The sequence below is a fragment of the Homalodisca vitripennis genome, unplaced genomic scaffold, assembly GCF_021130785.1.
Source record: "Homalodisca vitripennis isolate AUS2020 unplaced genomic scaffold, UT_GWSS_2.1 ScUCBcl_2664;HRSCAF=7651, whole genome shotgun sequence".
Lineage (NCBI taxonomy): Eukaryota > Metazoa > Arthropoda > Insecta > Hemiptera > Cicadellidae > Homalodisca > Homalodisca vitripennis.
Window position 1 is genome coordinate 18,697 of NW_025778884.1, and position 17,679 is coordinate 36,375.

General features: G+C 36.4%; 1 protein-coding gene across 1 annotated transcript in view; it reads left to right on the forward strand.

Moving 5' to 3' along the window:
* The first annotated feature begins 3,516 nt into the window (after positions 1–3,516).
* LOC124372223 (outer dense fiber protein 2-like) overlaps positions 3,517–17,679 on the forward strand; it is a 160,803-nt gene continuing 146,640 nt past the window's right edge. Inside the window, exon 1 of the mRNA XM_046830597.1 lies at positions 3,517–3,533. The gene's annotated coding sequence lies outside the window, so the exon portion shown is untranslated. The remainder of the gene's footprint in view (positions 3,534–17,679) is intronic.

Consider the following 17,679-nt stretch of genomic DNA (forward strand, 5'->3'; position numbering starts at 1 on the left):
TACGATTTTTGGTTAATCTAATTAAAAAAAAAAAAAAAAAAAAAAAAAAAAAAAAAAAAAAAAAAAAAAAAAAAAAACAGTAGCAGTCGTGGGACTGCCGATAGAAGTGAAAACGGAACTATTAGGTTGAGAGTAATTAACAATACGTTATAGTAGCAGTACATCTGTAATTGTAAATGTGACGCGTTTTTGATTTTCCAATTTTAAAATCCACGAAAAAATATTATCAAATAACTAGAAATCTATTTTACCACGCTAGTAAGATAAATCTTATACCGTAATAATACTCATTTCATGACGAAGAGGTTAAATATTAAAATCATAATTAAAATGAATAATGCTAAATTTTAAATACAAATATTCGTACAAATATTTAAAAAATGTTTTAAAAATATATTCGTTGTTTTCATTATTCATTTATAAGTGAGTAAACACCGAGTGAACAACAGTGAGTTGAACACCGTTGTAAATAATACAGTTATTGCTACGGATAAAGTATATAATTGCAATAACAATTAAACCCACAATATTTTTAAAACTAATAAATTAGTTAAATTAACTTGGTTCTTTCGTAAAGGTATTTTTATTGCACAATAAACTAATTTATTGAGTTAATACGGTATCAGTGAGCCAATGCGCCAACTACAGTTCCGGCAGAAACGTTCACTCATCACTTCATACGCTACTACAGGCTAAACTAAACTTCCAATAAAAAAATGATAAATTACAAAAAAAATATTCATCTATTTTCACACAACTTTCTCGCTGACAAATTTTGTCTGACCAAAAAATAAAAAAAATCCTCGCTTACTACTTTTTTCTTGTCATTGTAAACGCTATGTAAAATGTAAACAATAATCAAAATTATTTCGAAATTTTTTAAATATTTAAACATGTAACCAATAGATTGCTAATATTAAGAGCTTTAATTTGACGCATCTTACAGAATTGTACGACATTGGCTTCACTTTTAAATCGCGAGAGGAAGCCGTAAAGGTCACTGATTTTCGCAGTCTGTTTTCATACTCCGCCGGGACAGTTTTAACCATTCAAGACGTTGGACGGGCAGTTTCCGTCCTTCACTTTGCGCGGCCCAATGACTAAAGACGGGCAGCGCCCGTCCGCTAGACACGACATCGACGTAGTTGAATATATTGCCGATAGATCGCAGAGGCATTCACATTTGCTGCATATTTTGTTCTCAATATTTTTGTCTACGCTTTTCTTCTTCTTCGTTGCTGAAAAACATCTGATATTGCCTCAAAATCATCTTGGCAAAACAGCTTTCTTTCGTTTGTAGACAGTCAAGATGGCGTCTCGCGACCGGAATGATGTGTTTGTAAATTCGGATGATTTTGCGGCTTACGTTGCTTAATGTTTTAGATGAAAGTGGTGATGAGGAAAGTGACAGTGAACAAGATGACATAATACATGAAAATAATGAAATGTATGATGGTACAAAACGATGACAGCAGTGATAATGAAAGTGACGAAAACCCCACCGGCCAGGCCTTGTGATTTTGCGTGGAGGTGTTGGACCAAATACTGTTAGTAAAATGCGTTTTTCCGGCAATCATGGGAATAAATCCTATCATTTCGAGGCTTTTAGGGAGAAAACTGCACTGAATCAGATGTGTTCAATTACTTCTGTGACGAAAACCTTTTGGGCTCAGGTATGTAATGAAAACGAACAAATATGCCAGTGATAGCCTAGGATTGGGAGAGGGAGGACAATAACAGAGTGTCTAAATGGAAATACATGTCTGTAAATGAAACTAAAGGCATATTTTGCCTTAGTTATCTTATTAGCCCAGAATCCAACTAGAAGAGTAAAGTGTATGCCCATATTTGGTGAAACCATGGCAAGGGACCGGTTCAAATTGATTTCAAGGTATCTCCATTTTTCATCGTCTCTAAACCCGACAGACAAATTGAGAAAAATCAGGCCCATAGTTGATTATCTCTTACTAGTTTTCAAAAAGATTTTCACCCCTGATAGCCCATATTTGTATTGATGAGAGTTTGATGATGTTTCGGGGAAGGCTTTCTTGGATACAACAACCCATCAAAAAGAGCCAGGTTTGGGATAAAAATCTATAAAGTATGTGATTCAAAATCTGGGTACTGTTATAATTTTAAAATCTATACGGGGAAAGAAACTACTGCTAGGCTTAGTCAAGAGTTCTCAGTCAGTGAACAAGTTGTCTTGGACTTATGTTCAGATCTTTTGGGATCAAGGGCGTGTACTGTTCATGGACAACTGGTACAGTTCACCAAAACTCTTCAAGGAGCTTCTGGAGAGACAGTCATATGCTTTAGGGACTGTCAGGGCCAACAGGCAAAATTTACCTGCTGATATGAAAAAACAGAAGTTGAAAAAGGAGAGCTTACCTTTAGTTCCACCCAAAACATGTTGTGTCTCAAATGGAAGGACAGGAAGGATGTCACAATGCTATCTACTATCCATGAGCGACCGGACTTTGTAGATGTCGTTTCTCAAAGAGAAAGAAGTAGGCCTAACCCAAATCAACTCTCAAACCAAATGTTGTGGTTGATTATAACCAATCAATGTGTGGGGTTGATAAACAAGATCAGAGATTGTCCTCCTTCCCAGTGATGCGAAGAACCGTAAAAGGATACAAAAAGATTTTTTTTCTATCTCTTTGATGTTGCTATATATAAATTGTCTAACAGTTGCATAATATAATGACTGGGAAAAAACAATCAATCTCAACATTCAGAACTAATTTGGCAGAGAAATACTGCAGAATGTGCAGCTACCTCCCAGATCAACTGCTGGTAGGCCTCCCGCTTGTGGGGAATCCCCACTGCGCCCTTCAAGGAAAGTTTTGGGGGCATTTTATTGAAAAGATACCTCAAACCACCAAAGCCAGGCCCTCAAGAAAATGTAAAGTTTGTGCCTCACAGGAGAAAAGAAGTGAAACAGTGTACCAGTGTAAAAAGTGTCATGTTCCACTTCATCTGGAAACATGTTTTGAGGTGTGTTTCACACTCAAACCAAACTTCTAAAGAAGTACAATAAAAATTTGTAAATAGTGTAAATATATGTATATTTTAAAAAAACTAACATTTTGTGTTCATATAATAACAAGGAATAACTAAGGTAAATTTATAATATTCATAGCATGTTATACCAGTAAGTGTTATGCAAAGTGCACCTGTTCTTACACGAAAGCATGGAAAATATCCAGTCCTGTGGTCCAAAAAATAAAAGTAATTTATTCAGTCACGAATGGGTTAACACAGCGAGAATGACTTTTTCATGCAGGTTAGTAGTCCGCGGCCAAGTCTACGGTTAAAAAACACAGCGAGACTGACTTTTTCATGCAGGTTAGTATCATTAGCATGTCGGTGACGCGAACCGAGGATTTTACCCTCTACCAAAACGCTCAACGCGCCCTAAAGAAGTTTTCACTTCAAAATAAAACCTATCACGTTTTCCAAATGTTACGGTACTACTCTTGTCACCAGAAACGGAAACGGAGCTCTAAAATTTATAGTTATTCTTCAAAGTAAGTAGGATAGTCCAATTTTAACGGCTAATAACAAAGAGATTGATGGACGATTCATGGATTTTAATAAACAGTCCGATAAGATATTGAAAAAAATCAGTGAAATTAATTTTTTCTACAATGTTTCTGAAAGCTCAGCATTACAGCTAATTAAGTTTGAGTTACCGTATTTCATTCTCAGTATTAAAATTATTCATATATTTAAAAATGTTGACTAGCTCACGTACGTATTTGAAAATGCACAGGCAGGATGCTAAATCACAAATCATAGAATACTAATCTTGTAGATTCTGATTTGTTTCATCGTAGACTTACTATTTTAGGTGAGAGTAAGGCCTAATTTTCCTGGCCTTCACTAAAAAATAAGAAGTTAAATTGTGTAAACGTTTTTAAGAATTAAAAGTATTGCTACCCTTTATAAGGATATTTTGGCCCTTTATGAAGACAATAAAATTATTAAACCGTCTATAATGCATACAATGCAAAATATATTGCCACTTGAAATGTTGTGACTGCTCAGTATTAAAACATTAATATTAAACAAGTTAAGTTCAGTCAACTTTAACAGTAATAAAAATAACAAACCTTTTAAATTTAATTAATAAAAAATAAGGTCATTACTATAAAAATAAAATGGATTACAATTCTAAATAAAAATTTAGTATAGTAGCGGTGTCTACACATTACCAAGCAGAATTTCTGCCACACACTCCCTATATGGATGTAAACCACCGTGAAGTTAGCGTCACTTTATCGTCCGTCTGTATTCCGTGCAACAATTTTGCAGTCAACAATCTGAAGGCGCTAACAAACATTCAAAATCTGAAATAATAGTATAAAACTAATTATTAAAAAACGATCTTTCACAAAATCTACACAGTTAATCGTATTTATTACTTACCACAAAGAATTCCCGTTAATATACTTTAATTATACTTTAATATACCAACGTCAAATAGGTGGTGTCGGCCGTCAGAGGTCCTATCGTCAAAATTAAATGCACGGTTAGACGGGCGTTCTCGTATAAAAGTCACTCCTGAGACTTAACCAAACAAGTGCCCGCAATGAAACTTTGTACACAGATGCTCTGTAAGCTGAACTTTAATATACCAACGTCAAAAAGGTGGTGTCGGCCGTCAGAGGTCCTATCGTCGAAATTAAATGCACAGTTAGACGGGGCGTTCTCGTATAAAAGTCGCTCCTGAGACTAAACCAAACAAGTGCCCGCAATGAAACTTTGTACACAGATGCTCTGTAAGCTGAACTTTAATATACCAACGTCAAATAGGTGGTGTCGGCCGTCAGAGGTCCTATCGTCAAAATTAAATGCACGGTTAGACGGGCGTTCTCGTATAAAAGTCACTCCTGAGACTTAACCAAACAAGTGCCCGCAATGAAACTTTGTACACAGATGCTCTGTAAGCTGAACTTTAATATACCAACGTCAAAAAGGTGGTGTCGGCCGTCAGAGGTCCTATCGTCGAAATTAAATGCACCGTTAGACGGGGCGTTCTCGTATAAAAGTCGCTCCTGAGACTAAACCAAACAAGTGCCCGCAATGAAACTTTGTACACAGATGCTCTGTAAGCTGAACTTTAATATACCAACGTCAAAAAGGTGGTGTCGGCCGTCAGAGGTCCTATCGTCGAAATTAAATGCACCGTTAGACGGGGCGTTCTCGTATAAAAGTCGCTCCTGAGACTAAACCAAACAAGTGCCCGCAATGAAACTTTGTACACAGATGCTCTGTAAGCTGAACTTTAATATACCAACGTCAAAAAGGTGGTGTCGGCCGTCAGAGGTCCTATCGTCGAAATTAAATGCACCGTTAGACGGGGCGTTCTCGTATAAAAGTCGCTCCTGAGACTTAACCAAACAAGTGCCCGCAATGAAACTTTGTACACAGATGCTCTGTAAGCTGAACTTTAATATACCAACGTCAAAAAGGTGGTGTCGGCCGTCAGAGGTCCTATCGTCGAAATTAAATGCACCGTTAGACGGGGCGTTCTCGTATAAAAGTCGCTCCTGAGACTAAACCAAACAAGTGCCCGCAATGAAACTTTGTACACAGATGCTCTGTAAGCTGAACTTTAATATACCAACGTCAAAAAGGTGGTGTCGGTCGTCAGAGGTCCTATCGTCGAAATTAAATGCACCGTTAGACGGGGCGTTCTCGTATAAAAGTCGCTCCTGAGACTAAACCAAACAAGTGCCCGCAATGAAACTTTGTACACAGATGCTCTGTAAGCTGAACTTTAATATACCAACGTCAAAAAGGTGGTGTCGGCCGTCAGAGGTCCTATCGTCGAAATTAAATGCACCGTTAGACGGGGCGTTCTCGTATAAAAGTCGCTCCTGAGACTTAACCAAACAAGTGCCCGCAATGAAACTTTGTACACAGATGCTCTGTAAGCTGAACTTTAATATACCAACGTCAAAAAGGTGGTGTCGGCCGTCAGAGGTCCTATCGTCGAAATTAAATGCACCGTTAGACGGGGCGTTCTCGTATAAAAGTCGCTCCTGAGACTAAACCAAACAAGTGCCCGCAATGAAACTTTGTACACAGATGCTCTGTAAGCTGAACTTTAATATACCAACGTCAAATAGGTGGTGTCAGCCGTCAGAGGTCCTATCGTCAAAATTAAATGCACGGTTAGACGGGCGTTCTCGTATAAAAGTCACTCCTGAGACTTAACCAAACAAGTGCCCGCAATGAAACTTTGTACACAGATGCTCTGTAAGCTGAAATTTAATATACCAACGTCAAAATGGTGGTGTCGGCCGTCAGAGGTCCTATCGTCGAAATTAAATGCACCGTTAGACGGGGCGTACTCGTATAAAAGTCGCTCCTGAGACTAAACCAAACAAGTGCCCGCAATGAAACTTTGTACACAGATGCTCTGTAAGCTGAACTTTAATATACCAACGTCAAATAGGTGGTGTCGGCCGTCAGAGGTCCTATCGTCAAAATTAAATGCACGGTTAGACGGGCGTTCTCGTATAAAAGTCACTCCTGAGACTTAACCAAACAAGTGCCCGCAATGAAACTTTATACACAGATGCTCTGTAAGCTGAAACTTTAATATACCAACATCAAAAAGGTGGTGTCGGCCGTCAGAGGTCCTATCGTCGAAATTAAATGCACCGTTAGACGGGCGTTCTCGTATAAAAGTCGCTCCTGAGACTAAACCAAACAAGTGCCCGCAATGAAACTTTGTACACAGATGCTCTGTAAGCTGAACTTTAATATACCAACGTCAAATAGGTGGTGTCGGCCGTCAGAGGTCCTATCGTCAAAATTAAATGCACGGTTAGACGGGCGTTCTCGTATAAAAGTCACTCCTGAGACTTAACCAAACAAGTGCCCGCAATGAAACTTTGTACACAGATGCTCTGTAAGCTGAACTTTAATATACCAACGTCAAAAAGGTGGTGTCGGCCGTCAGAGGTCCTATCGTCGAAATTAAATGCACCGTTAGACGGGGCGTTCTCGTATAAAAGTCGCTCCTGAGACTAAACCAAACAAGTGCCCGCAATGAAACTTTGTACACAGATGCTCTGTAAGCTGAACTTTAATATACCAACGTCAAAAAGGTGGTGTCGGCCGTCAGAGGTCCTATCGTCGAAATTAAATGCACCGTTAGACGGGCGTTCTCGTATAAAAGTCGCTCCTGAGACTTAACCAAACAAGTGCCCGCAATGAAACTTTGTACACAGATGCTCTGTAAGCTGAACTTTAATATACCAACGTCAAAAAGGTGGTGTCGGCCGTCAGAGGTCCTATCGTCGAAATTAAATGCACCGTTAGACGGGGCGTTCTCGTATAAAAGTCGCTCCTGAGACTAAACCAAACAAGTGCCCGCAATGAAACTTTGTACACAGATGCTCTGTAAGCTGAACTTTAATATACCAACGTCAAAAAGGTGGTGTCGGCCGTCAGAGGTCCTATCGTCGAAATTAAATGCACCGTTAGACGGGGCGTTCTCGTATAAAAGTCGCTCCTGAGACTAAACCAAACAAGTGCCCGCAATGAAACTTTGTACACAGATGCTCTGTAAGCTGAACTTTAATATACCAACGTCAAAAAGGTGGTGTTGTCGGCCGTCAGAGGTCCTATCGTCGAAATTAAATGCACCGTTAGACGGGGCGTTCTCGTATAAAAGTCGCTCCTGAGACTTAACCAAACAAGTGCCCGCAATGAAACTTTGTACACAGATGCTCTGTAAGCTGAACTTTAATGTACCAACGTCAAATAGATGGTGTCGGCCGTCAGAGGTCCTATCGTCAAAATTAAATGCACCGTTAGACGGGGCGTTCTCGTATAAAAGTCACTCCTGAGACTTAACCAAACAAGTGCCCGCAATGAAACTTTGTACACAGATGCTCTGTAAGCTGAACTTTAATATACCAACGTCAAAAAGGTGGTGTCGGCCGTCAGAGGTCCTATCGTCAAAATTAAATGCACGGTTAGACGGGCGTTCTCGTATAAAAGTCACTCCTGAGACTTAACCAAACAAGTGCCCGCAATGAAACTTTGTACACAGATGCTCTGTAAGCTGAACTTTAATATACCAACGTCAAAAATGTGTTCGTGTACCAACGAAATTGAAGTTGTTTGTGTTTTGTACTTATTAGTTATATAAGTAATACATTACCTTTTTATTAGACAATACTCGTACTTCTTTTCCATGTAGTCAGGAAATTTTAAAAAAATGAGAGCTATAACAAAAAGTAAAATTAATATGACACAAACCATGTTTTTTTTTTTTTTTTTTTTTTTTTTAAGTGGTGAAAAAATGCATTGCTGCACGAACGCTTGGTCTTACCGTAACCAAGCGAACAAGTGTGGGGCTCTCCACCAGATAGTATTCTGATGGCATACACACTAAAAAAACACCACTTTCTTCTTTTTTCTTCTTCCTTCTCTAGACTCTGGAACTCAACGGGTACAAACTTAAAAGATAATACCAACAAATATGTTATTACAATTTCTTAAAGCTAAATATGCTATGTACGAGTTTTTTAAATTTATATTACAAATACCCAACACCAACAAAATTTACTCTGCCATGCAACTATGGACCTATTTTACGGACATCAATAGCAGAAACTGTTACTGAAATGTCTATATACATGTATGATATATTATGGGAATGAATTTACAGGCCATGATTTAAGCAAAACAATTAAATTATTCGTGGATGGAAATATTTACGCTAACACATGTATGGAATAAGAAGGACCGTATGTATGTATTCACTGCGCTCTGTCAGTTATGACACAATTCCCATACAATAATAATGAAGAAAAATACGGCTGTAAAACATTTACAATTTCTAAAAATTACTTTTTGTTATTAATGTTTTACTTCACCTGTAAAGAGTATTCTTATAAACAATCTAAATATACGTTTAATCTAAATATCAATCTGAGGGACAATTGTATCCCTTTACCACTTCAGTAAATCATCTTGTCAGGAAGAGGAGAACATGTTGCTCACGACAGCGACACGTCCTTCGTGTGGTCATTACCATCGTCTAAGCAGGTTCTGGTTGTAGAAGGATTCTTTTCGAAAGAGATGAGGTGGTGGAAGTAGAGTATAGTATATTTCGGGGTTAAGTATGGCGCATGAGGTAGTTAGTTGTAGGGTTAGGGTTCTTTATAATAATTACAATTAATATAAAACTAATGGTAGCTACTAGTTTCACTACCAACAACTTCAGGAAACATCTCATTATTTTTGTGGGACCTAACAACTTTTTCAAACAGTGGTTGTTGCAAGTTCTATTTGGATCTCTTCAATTCATTGGCTTCTGTCTATCAATATACTGGGCATAACGATATTGGCAGCTACTCAATCCTCCACCAAACCGTTAAGCACTTTTCTTTGCGTTGGGCGGGACCTAATATTTTTGCTATACCGTGGTTGATGCTAATTCTATATACAAATTAATAAAATTGCTTTCTTTCCTTGGCTTCTGTCTATCAATATACTGTGCATAACGATATTGGCAGCTACTCAATCCACCACCAAACCGTTAAGCACTTTTCTTTGCGTTGGGCGGGACCTAATATTTTTGCTATACCGTGGTTGATGCTAATTCTATATACAAATTAATAAAATTGCTTTCTTTCCTTGGCTTCTGTCTATCAATATACTGTGCATAACGATATTGGCAGCTACTCAATCCTCCACCAAACCGTTAAGCACTTTTCTTTGCGTTGGGCGGGACCTAATATTTTTGCTATACCGTGGTTGATGCTAATTCTATATACAAATTAATAAAATTGCTTTCTTTCCTTGGCTTCTGTCTATCAATATACTGTGCATAACGATATTGGCAGCTACTCAATCCACCACCAAACCGTTAAGCACTTTTCTTTGCGTTGGGCGGGACCTAATATTTTTGCTATACCGTGGTTGATGCTAATTCTATATACAAATTAATAAAATTGCTTTCTTTCCTTGGCTTCTGTCTATCAATATACTGTGCATAACGATATTGGCAGCTACTCAATCCACCACCAAACCGTTAAGCACTTTTCTTTGCGTTGGGCGGGACCTAATATTTTTGCTATACCGTGGTTGATGCTAATTCTATATACAAATTAATAAAATTGCTTTCTTTCCTTGGCTTCTGTCTATCAATATACTGTGCATAACGATATTGGCAGCTACTCAATCCACCACCAAACCGTTAAGCACTTTTCTTTGCGTTGGGCGGGACCTAATATTTTTGCTATACCGTGGTTGATGCTAATTCTATATACAAATTAATAAAATTGCTTTCTTTCCTTGGCTTCTGTCTATCAATATACTGTGCATAACGATATTGGCAGCTACTCAATCCACCACCAAACCGTTAAGCACTTTTCTTTGCGTTGGGCGGGACCTAATATTTTTGCTATACCGTGGTTGATGCTAATTCTATATACAAATTAATAAAATTGCTTTCTTTCCTTGGCTTCTGTCTATCAATATACTGTGCATAACGATATTGGCAGCTACTCAATCCACCACCAAACCGTTAAGCACTTTTCTTTGCGTTGGGCGGGACCTAATATTTTTGCTATACCGTGGTTGATGCTAATTCTATATACAAATTAATAAAATTGCTTTCTTTCCTTGGCTTCTGTCTATCAATATACTGTGCATAACGATATTGGCAGCTACTCAATCCACCACCAAACCGTTAAGCACTTTTCTTTGCGTTGGGCGGGACCTAATATTTTTGCTATACCGTGGTTGATGCTAATTCTATATACAAATTAATAAAATTGCTTTCTTTCCTTGGCTTCTGTCTATCAATATACTGTGCATAACGATATTGGCAGCTACTCAATCCACCACCAAACCGTTAAGCACTTTTCTTTGCGTTGGGCGGGACCTAATATTTTTGCTATACCGTGGTTGATGCTAATTCTATATACAAATTAATAAAATTGCTTTCTTTCCTTGGCTTCTGTCTATCAATATACTGTGCATAACGATATTGGCAGCTACTCAATCCACCACCAAACCGTTAAGCACTTTTCTTTGCGTTGGGCGGGACCTAATATTTTTCCTTAAAAACAGGTGTTGTTGTTAATTGTTTCATTCCCATGGGTTCCTGTTGTATTTCGATTTAAATTGTTGGCAAAGTTTGCAAATAAATATGAAATCATTTACCTCAACCTCATGTTGGGTTTTACTTAAATACTTAAGACATGGTTTGAAGTGAGCCCATCGTTTGCAGCTGTCGCACATTATCCATATTTTGCATCGAGTCTCTCCCTTTCCACATTGTAAGCATATGTCTGCCATATTATCTGACCATTGCAGAATTTCTCTTTTTAAGTATTCTCTATAATCAGTAGGATTTATTTTCGTCGGCATTTTTTGGTCTTTCAGAAAACATTCTATATAATTTATAACATATATTCCACAATTAAAGCTATCACTTTGGACTGCCCCCTCGCCTTTTACATATGTCCATCTGTCTACTTTCATGCCATCATTCTTGTACTGAGTTTTTTGAAGACCATTGAGAAATGTCCTAAATTTTTTAAATCCAACTTCACAGTTGTCCGGATATCTTGGCAGTGGGTTGTAGAAAAAGCATGTGTGGTTCTGTATGTCTCCAACCAGCACGCAATAGTGCTGGTTGGAGACATACAGAAGAAAAAAAAAATATTTTCTTTTGAGAGCCTGTCACTAACCATTTTCATGAAATGTGCACAGCATGCGTGTATTGTTATTTTAGCTCTATACTGCTGCGGGTCACTCCTGTCCGTTACGATGTTGTAGCACATACGGAGATATTGCAACAAATCCATCGAGTTCCAAGATATAACAATTCCTATCATCATAGCCCAACTCCAATCACAAACAATACGTTTTAATAAGTGGCCAATGTTGTTTACTTGATTTCAAGCAGAAATACTTATAAGTTGTAAATAAATCAGCTAGGGCGCTTATGTCATGTACCTCAGACAACATTTCTATGACAGGTAAAATTTCACCATTAACATTAACAACCAATGCATAATACAAAATAGGTTTGTTATTAGATAAGACCACTTGTCTTGCAACCGAGCCTGTTGCATCAAAATAACCAGCTGGCACGTTTTTACTTGCGATTACCTTTCTTTGCAGACCTGTAAACATATATACCTGGAAGGGTGAGGCTACTACCTTTCTTATATATTTCTCCTCCTCAGTGGATGAAACTGATTCGGTTTTTGCCAGTAAAATTAGGTCTAACAAGTCGTTTGAGTGCAAGTCATCTTCTTTGAACGCTTCTGATCGACATTTTCTCAGCGTCATTAATGTTCTGACAGACTGCATATTAAGATCAATAGCAGCATCTATATTTATATGTTTCATATCTTCATTCTGTACCGTTTTTGCTTGATCTAGTAACAACTTCTTTTTGTATATTTTACGTTCTCCTCCCCTCAGTTGGTAAGACCTTTTCTTTCCAGTATGAATCGGGACAGACGTACCGCTGCTCGTTATTCTTACATCAACAATATCAGTTATTTCAACTTCAAATTTAAACTCTTTACATTTTCCAGCTGCGCTTGAGCCACACCTTGCATATGTTACATATTTTAAATTTTCATTATGTCTTAGTCTACTATTTGTAAATATTAATCTGCAACTGATATTTGCTTGTTTTATTACAGCATTTCGGAGCCAAATTCTAAATGTGGCTGTATCAAATACACCGTTAACCATTACGTCGTCTATGTGACCAGTAACTCTTTTTTCTTCAACTGCAAATTTATTAGAGCACGACAAGGAATGTTTCCTTTTAGGTACTGCTATGTACGATTTTCCTGATTTTTCTGCAATATTTTCAATATTTTTTTTTAGGTATTCCTCATTGTTTGAACAATTAGCCGATACATTAATTTTTCCTTTTTGATGTAATATTTCCTTATTCATATTGTCAGTCTCATTGGTGACATATTCACTGTAAACATCTTTTGAACTATCGAATACTGACATCCATATTCTATCTCGATATAAAATTTCGTCCATTCTATCAAAAGGGTATTTTTTATCTTCATAATACTGGTAATGTCCACAGATGTCGTAGTTGTCACTACCTCTTTCTGATTCTCTTATTTCAATTTTTAATTCGTCCCCAACTGTACTTAAGTGTATGATCATTTCATTGTCGCAAAACTTATACAAGCACTTTTTAAAAACTAGAATTACGGGTTTTTTGATAGATCTGATTTGTTTTAGATTTTCTTTATATTTATACATGTCATCAAAATCTGTCCACGTACACACTCCACCGACCCTACGATGACAGCTAATAAACTCTTTGACTAAATGTTCAAATCTCTGATCTTTTTTACACTCATTTTCCCACAAAATAACAGTGCTATGAATTGTATTGTTAATAAAGATTTCTGTTTTCGTTGATGTTTGTAAGTCCTGGTGGCTTGGTGATTTGCAATAAGTCAATGATTTCACACAGCCTCTGCTGTCTTTTAATCTATCAGCGAATGTTTCTCCTTTGCCTGTTATTTGCTTTATTCCAATATCTGACTCAGGTAATTGTGTTAGAAACTTATTCCAAACATGCTTGAATTTTCTTGCATTATTTTTATTACTCCCTTTCCATCCTACCTTCTGACAATAGTGATTGTACACTTTATGATAAACGATCTTTTCCTTTTCCATTAGTTCTTCTTTTGTTATTTCATCACCGAGCGTGTTCAAAACACTGTTTAGTAATTCCTCATACTTCTCGTTTACTTTGTTCCGAGGAGATTGTTGGATGTCTTTTTCTGCTGTAACTTTTGTTATGAATTTTGAAAAGTTTTTTTCATACAATTTATTAAGCAATAACATGTGTTTGTTACTGCAGTCCCCAAATATCAACAAAGCAGCCTCTTTGAATAATGCGTGTCTTTCCTTACTACGTTTTTTTAATTTTTGGTTACAGCATCCTTTCTTGTTTAAAAACGCAATCAATTTCTCTAACACATCAGGATATGTTGAACTAGTCATCGATTTCTCTTTCAATTGCAGACTCTGTAATGGGGTTTTTTCTACATTTTTAGGTTGAACAGACGAAATGTAACTGTTTTCTGCGATGCCACTTTTATGAATGGTAGTATCATGTCTGGTGTTAGATTTGTGGGGTTCATCGGAGACTTCCAACTCAAATAAATCTCTTTTTATTAGTAGATCATAATGGCCTTCTGACTCGTGACCTTTTTCTATTCCTTGAAATACAAAATCATATGTTGTATACACTTGATTGATATTAAAATTAGCAACCTTAAAGATAGTATCTTTCCCACAAATCCTTTGTTTAACATCTCTTTCTCTGTATACAGTTGCATTTCTCTTGTAAACCTCGCAAAAAACTGTAATTTCAAATTCCGATCCATATATTCGCTTCTGTACATTTCCCATTAGGTTTGCATATTTTAGAGGAGAGTTAAATTCTTCTCCGAGCGTATATTGTATTCTCTCATAGTAATGCTGCCAGTTTGTTACTACGTGGTTCACTATGCTCGTCCTAACTTCCGCGTGCCGATGTTGTGTACCCCACAACGCCATACTCATTGCCCGAAATAAACAATGACCGTCCCCTATAACCTTAACTCTTTCAAACACCTCCTAAAATAAATATTACTTATTTTATTATTATTATAACATAATACGCATTATTGATTACATATTACAATGGTCGCATCATATAACTTGTTTTGAAAATAAGCAAAAACTGCTCATTTAGAAGATTAGGATAAGTTTATAACAGAAATATGAAAAAGTATATATTTTACTTATATCGCCTCCTTCATTTGGTCTTAGTGATTTATCTATTGTCCAGGACTATACAGGCCAGTCTTCAAACCTCTTTTTATCTCAATAGCATCATTTAAAAGTCATTTTTAAATACTACACATTATACAAAATTTACACAACTATGAAACCTTTGTTAAAGTTAATGCAGGCCTACCTTGTCTCTGCTATTATATTCCATAATGGTAGTAGCGACACCACGCAACAAAGCCATGACAAAGTAGCAGATTTATCAACCAACAGGATTTAGTATAACTGACAAATCCTGAAAAAATATCGAAACATGTATCTTCGGCCAGTAAGGAGGATAATGTGTTTAAGTTGTAAGCGTAAATACATGTGCATTGATTATTTTTAAACGATTACTTAATAAATGTTTTAAATTCAATAGTTCCATTTTACTAAATTATTTTAATTCCATAATAATACTTAAATAAATTTCAAATTGAATCACAGTTAAGTCACCGTAACTTATAATAAACTACTTTTATTTTGGATATGATAGATGGTGGTTAGCACTATAAGGTCAGATATTAATGCACAGCAAATAAATAAATTTGTTTGTAAAAGACTGGCCTCTGTATTCACTGTTCTTAAATCCGCGCATGTATTTATGTTTTAATTGTCATATTTATAAAAACACGTGCACAAAAAAATAATATAATACCGTAATGCTCAGTTTAAATATGACTTTGAAAATATTTTAAATGCATCAATAAATCCTACTTTAATAATAGGCGATATGAATGTCTGTACAATGAAAGAAATTGGATCGGGTCCAGAATATATTAATTTAATATCTTCCTTGCTGTGTACAGATAGGCATGGTAAGAACCAATATCGTCGTGTAATAATTTAATTTATGTTCATTACAGGTAATGTTTTGTCTAGAAAATCGTATTACAAAATTAAACCATGTTTTGTAACTGGTATGAACAAAATAATTTTTCTGTAGAAAGGTTTAAACTAAAAAAAGTTGTGTTAGATTACGTGTAACCACTGAGTTTTGAAATTAACTGTTAAGTATAAATCTCTTATTATATTTTCCGTTATTTGTAAAGTACGGAATGTTTATGTTAAAATTCAAACTTGTTGCTATTTGATAAATAAAATAATCAATTGAAGCCTACATCTGTTGTTTTCAGATGGATGATATACATAATTTCGATTTCACTATTAGTACGAAATCATTAAAAATTTAATCGCGAGTGATAAGTATAAAATATTAATACCAATTTATCCATACCAGGTAAAGTTTATAATATGTTTTAAAATTTTAAAATTAATTACCTCAGATAACAGGATACAGAAGATCAAGTAGCACTCCGTGTGTTGAACTTTGCACTAATGCAAACAACGTTCACAGATCACAGCCAATCCAAGAATGGTGCCAAACATCCCTCAGGCATCGTTTTTATATTTATTTGACATATTGGAGATTTACAACGGGGAACAGAAGGAAGATGGTCCTAGACTACTGTAGGGTTTTCAGCAAAGTGTGAGGTCCAACTTTCTCCGGGGTTCAAAGGGCGCCGCCCGTGTGCCGCCCTTGTGCCAGCAATTTTGAATAGAATTTATGATTCTATTGGCAAATCCCAATATTCACTTTGCCTAGTAGAAGCAAGGACATCGCTACCTACCATACAAAAGCAAGGAATGCAAAATCAGAACTAGGCATTTTCCTCTCAATGTCTTCCAGGACGTTACTTAAACTACAAGTTTAAAAAAGATCTACAGGGTGATTCAAAACTAAACGACAATCTCTCGGGAGCTTATTCTATAGCTAAAAACAAGTAAAAAAGTTCATATAACCATATGCCCGGAAACGCTTCGTTAGCGAGTTACGCCTAGCGAAAGATTTCGCCCGGATTTCAGAACCCTTGGTGAAGTCAGGCCGTATAAAAATGGTAAAGGTAGTTACAAAGATACAAATACGATTGTTTTTTATGTTTTTATATCTGACAAATTTATTAAAATTCGTCCCAGAGCTGTAAATGCAATACTTTCAGAGATATCTTACGTAAAACACAAGAATTGGTGCAAAGAAATAACACATTTTTGTGTTTAACGTAAGATTACTTCCATAAATGTTAAATAAAGGTCATTTTTTTCTTAAACAGATTTTTTGTAGAACATTTAATTCTGAAAAGATTCATGTGAATTACTTAGGAAAAAAATTAATAATAGGTATTGAAATTTAGCTTTATTTAAAAATAAAACAGACGCACAAAAATGCATATTCTTATCTGCATAGAATATTAACTAATGTTTAGGTTGTGAGTAACAGCTGATCATTTATTCTAGACTGAACATTAACATAAAATGTATTTACCTTTATAAAACTGTAATAATCACCTATAATAGTTGCTCAAAGTGTCCTCCGTTGTTAGCAATGCACGTTTTCGCACGACGAATCCACTCTTTTCTAGCGCGTTTCATAACGTTTGGAGCATTCTTGATAGTTTCTGCCGCCTCTGTAATGCGATTACGTAACTCCTCTATGGTGTTAATCCGTTTTGAATAAACAATTGACTTCATCCAACCCCATAAGAAAATGTCTGCTGGCGCGAGGTCAGGAGAACGTGGTGGCCATTTTACTGGTCCATTTCGACCAATCCATTGTCTACCGTATGTATCATTTAAATAGTTTTTCACATCATTAGAAAAATGTGGAGGTGCTCCGTCGTGCATAAACCATGCATTTATTCTGTTTTGAACAGGAATATCTTCCAAGAGGGTAGGCAGGTTTGTTCTTAAAAAATGTAAGTACGCTACTCCATTAAGTCGATTAGGGAGGAAAAATGGACCAATCAAATTATCACCCAGAACACC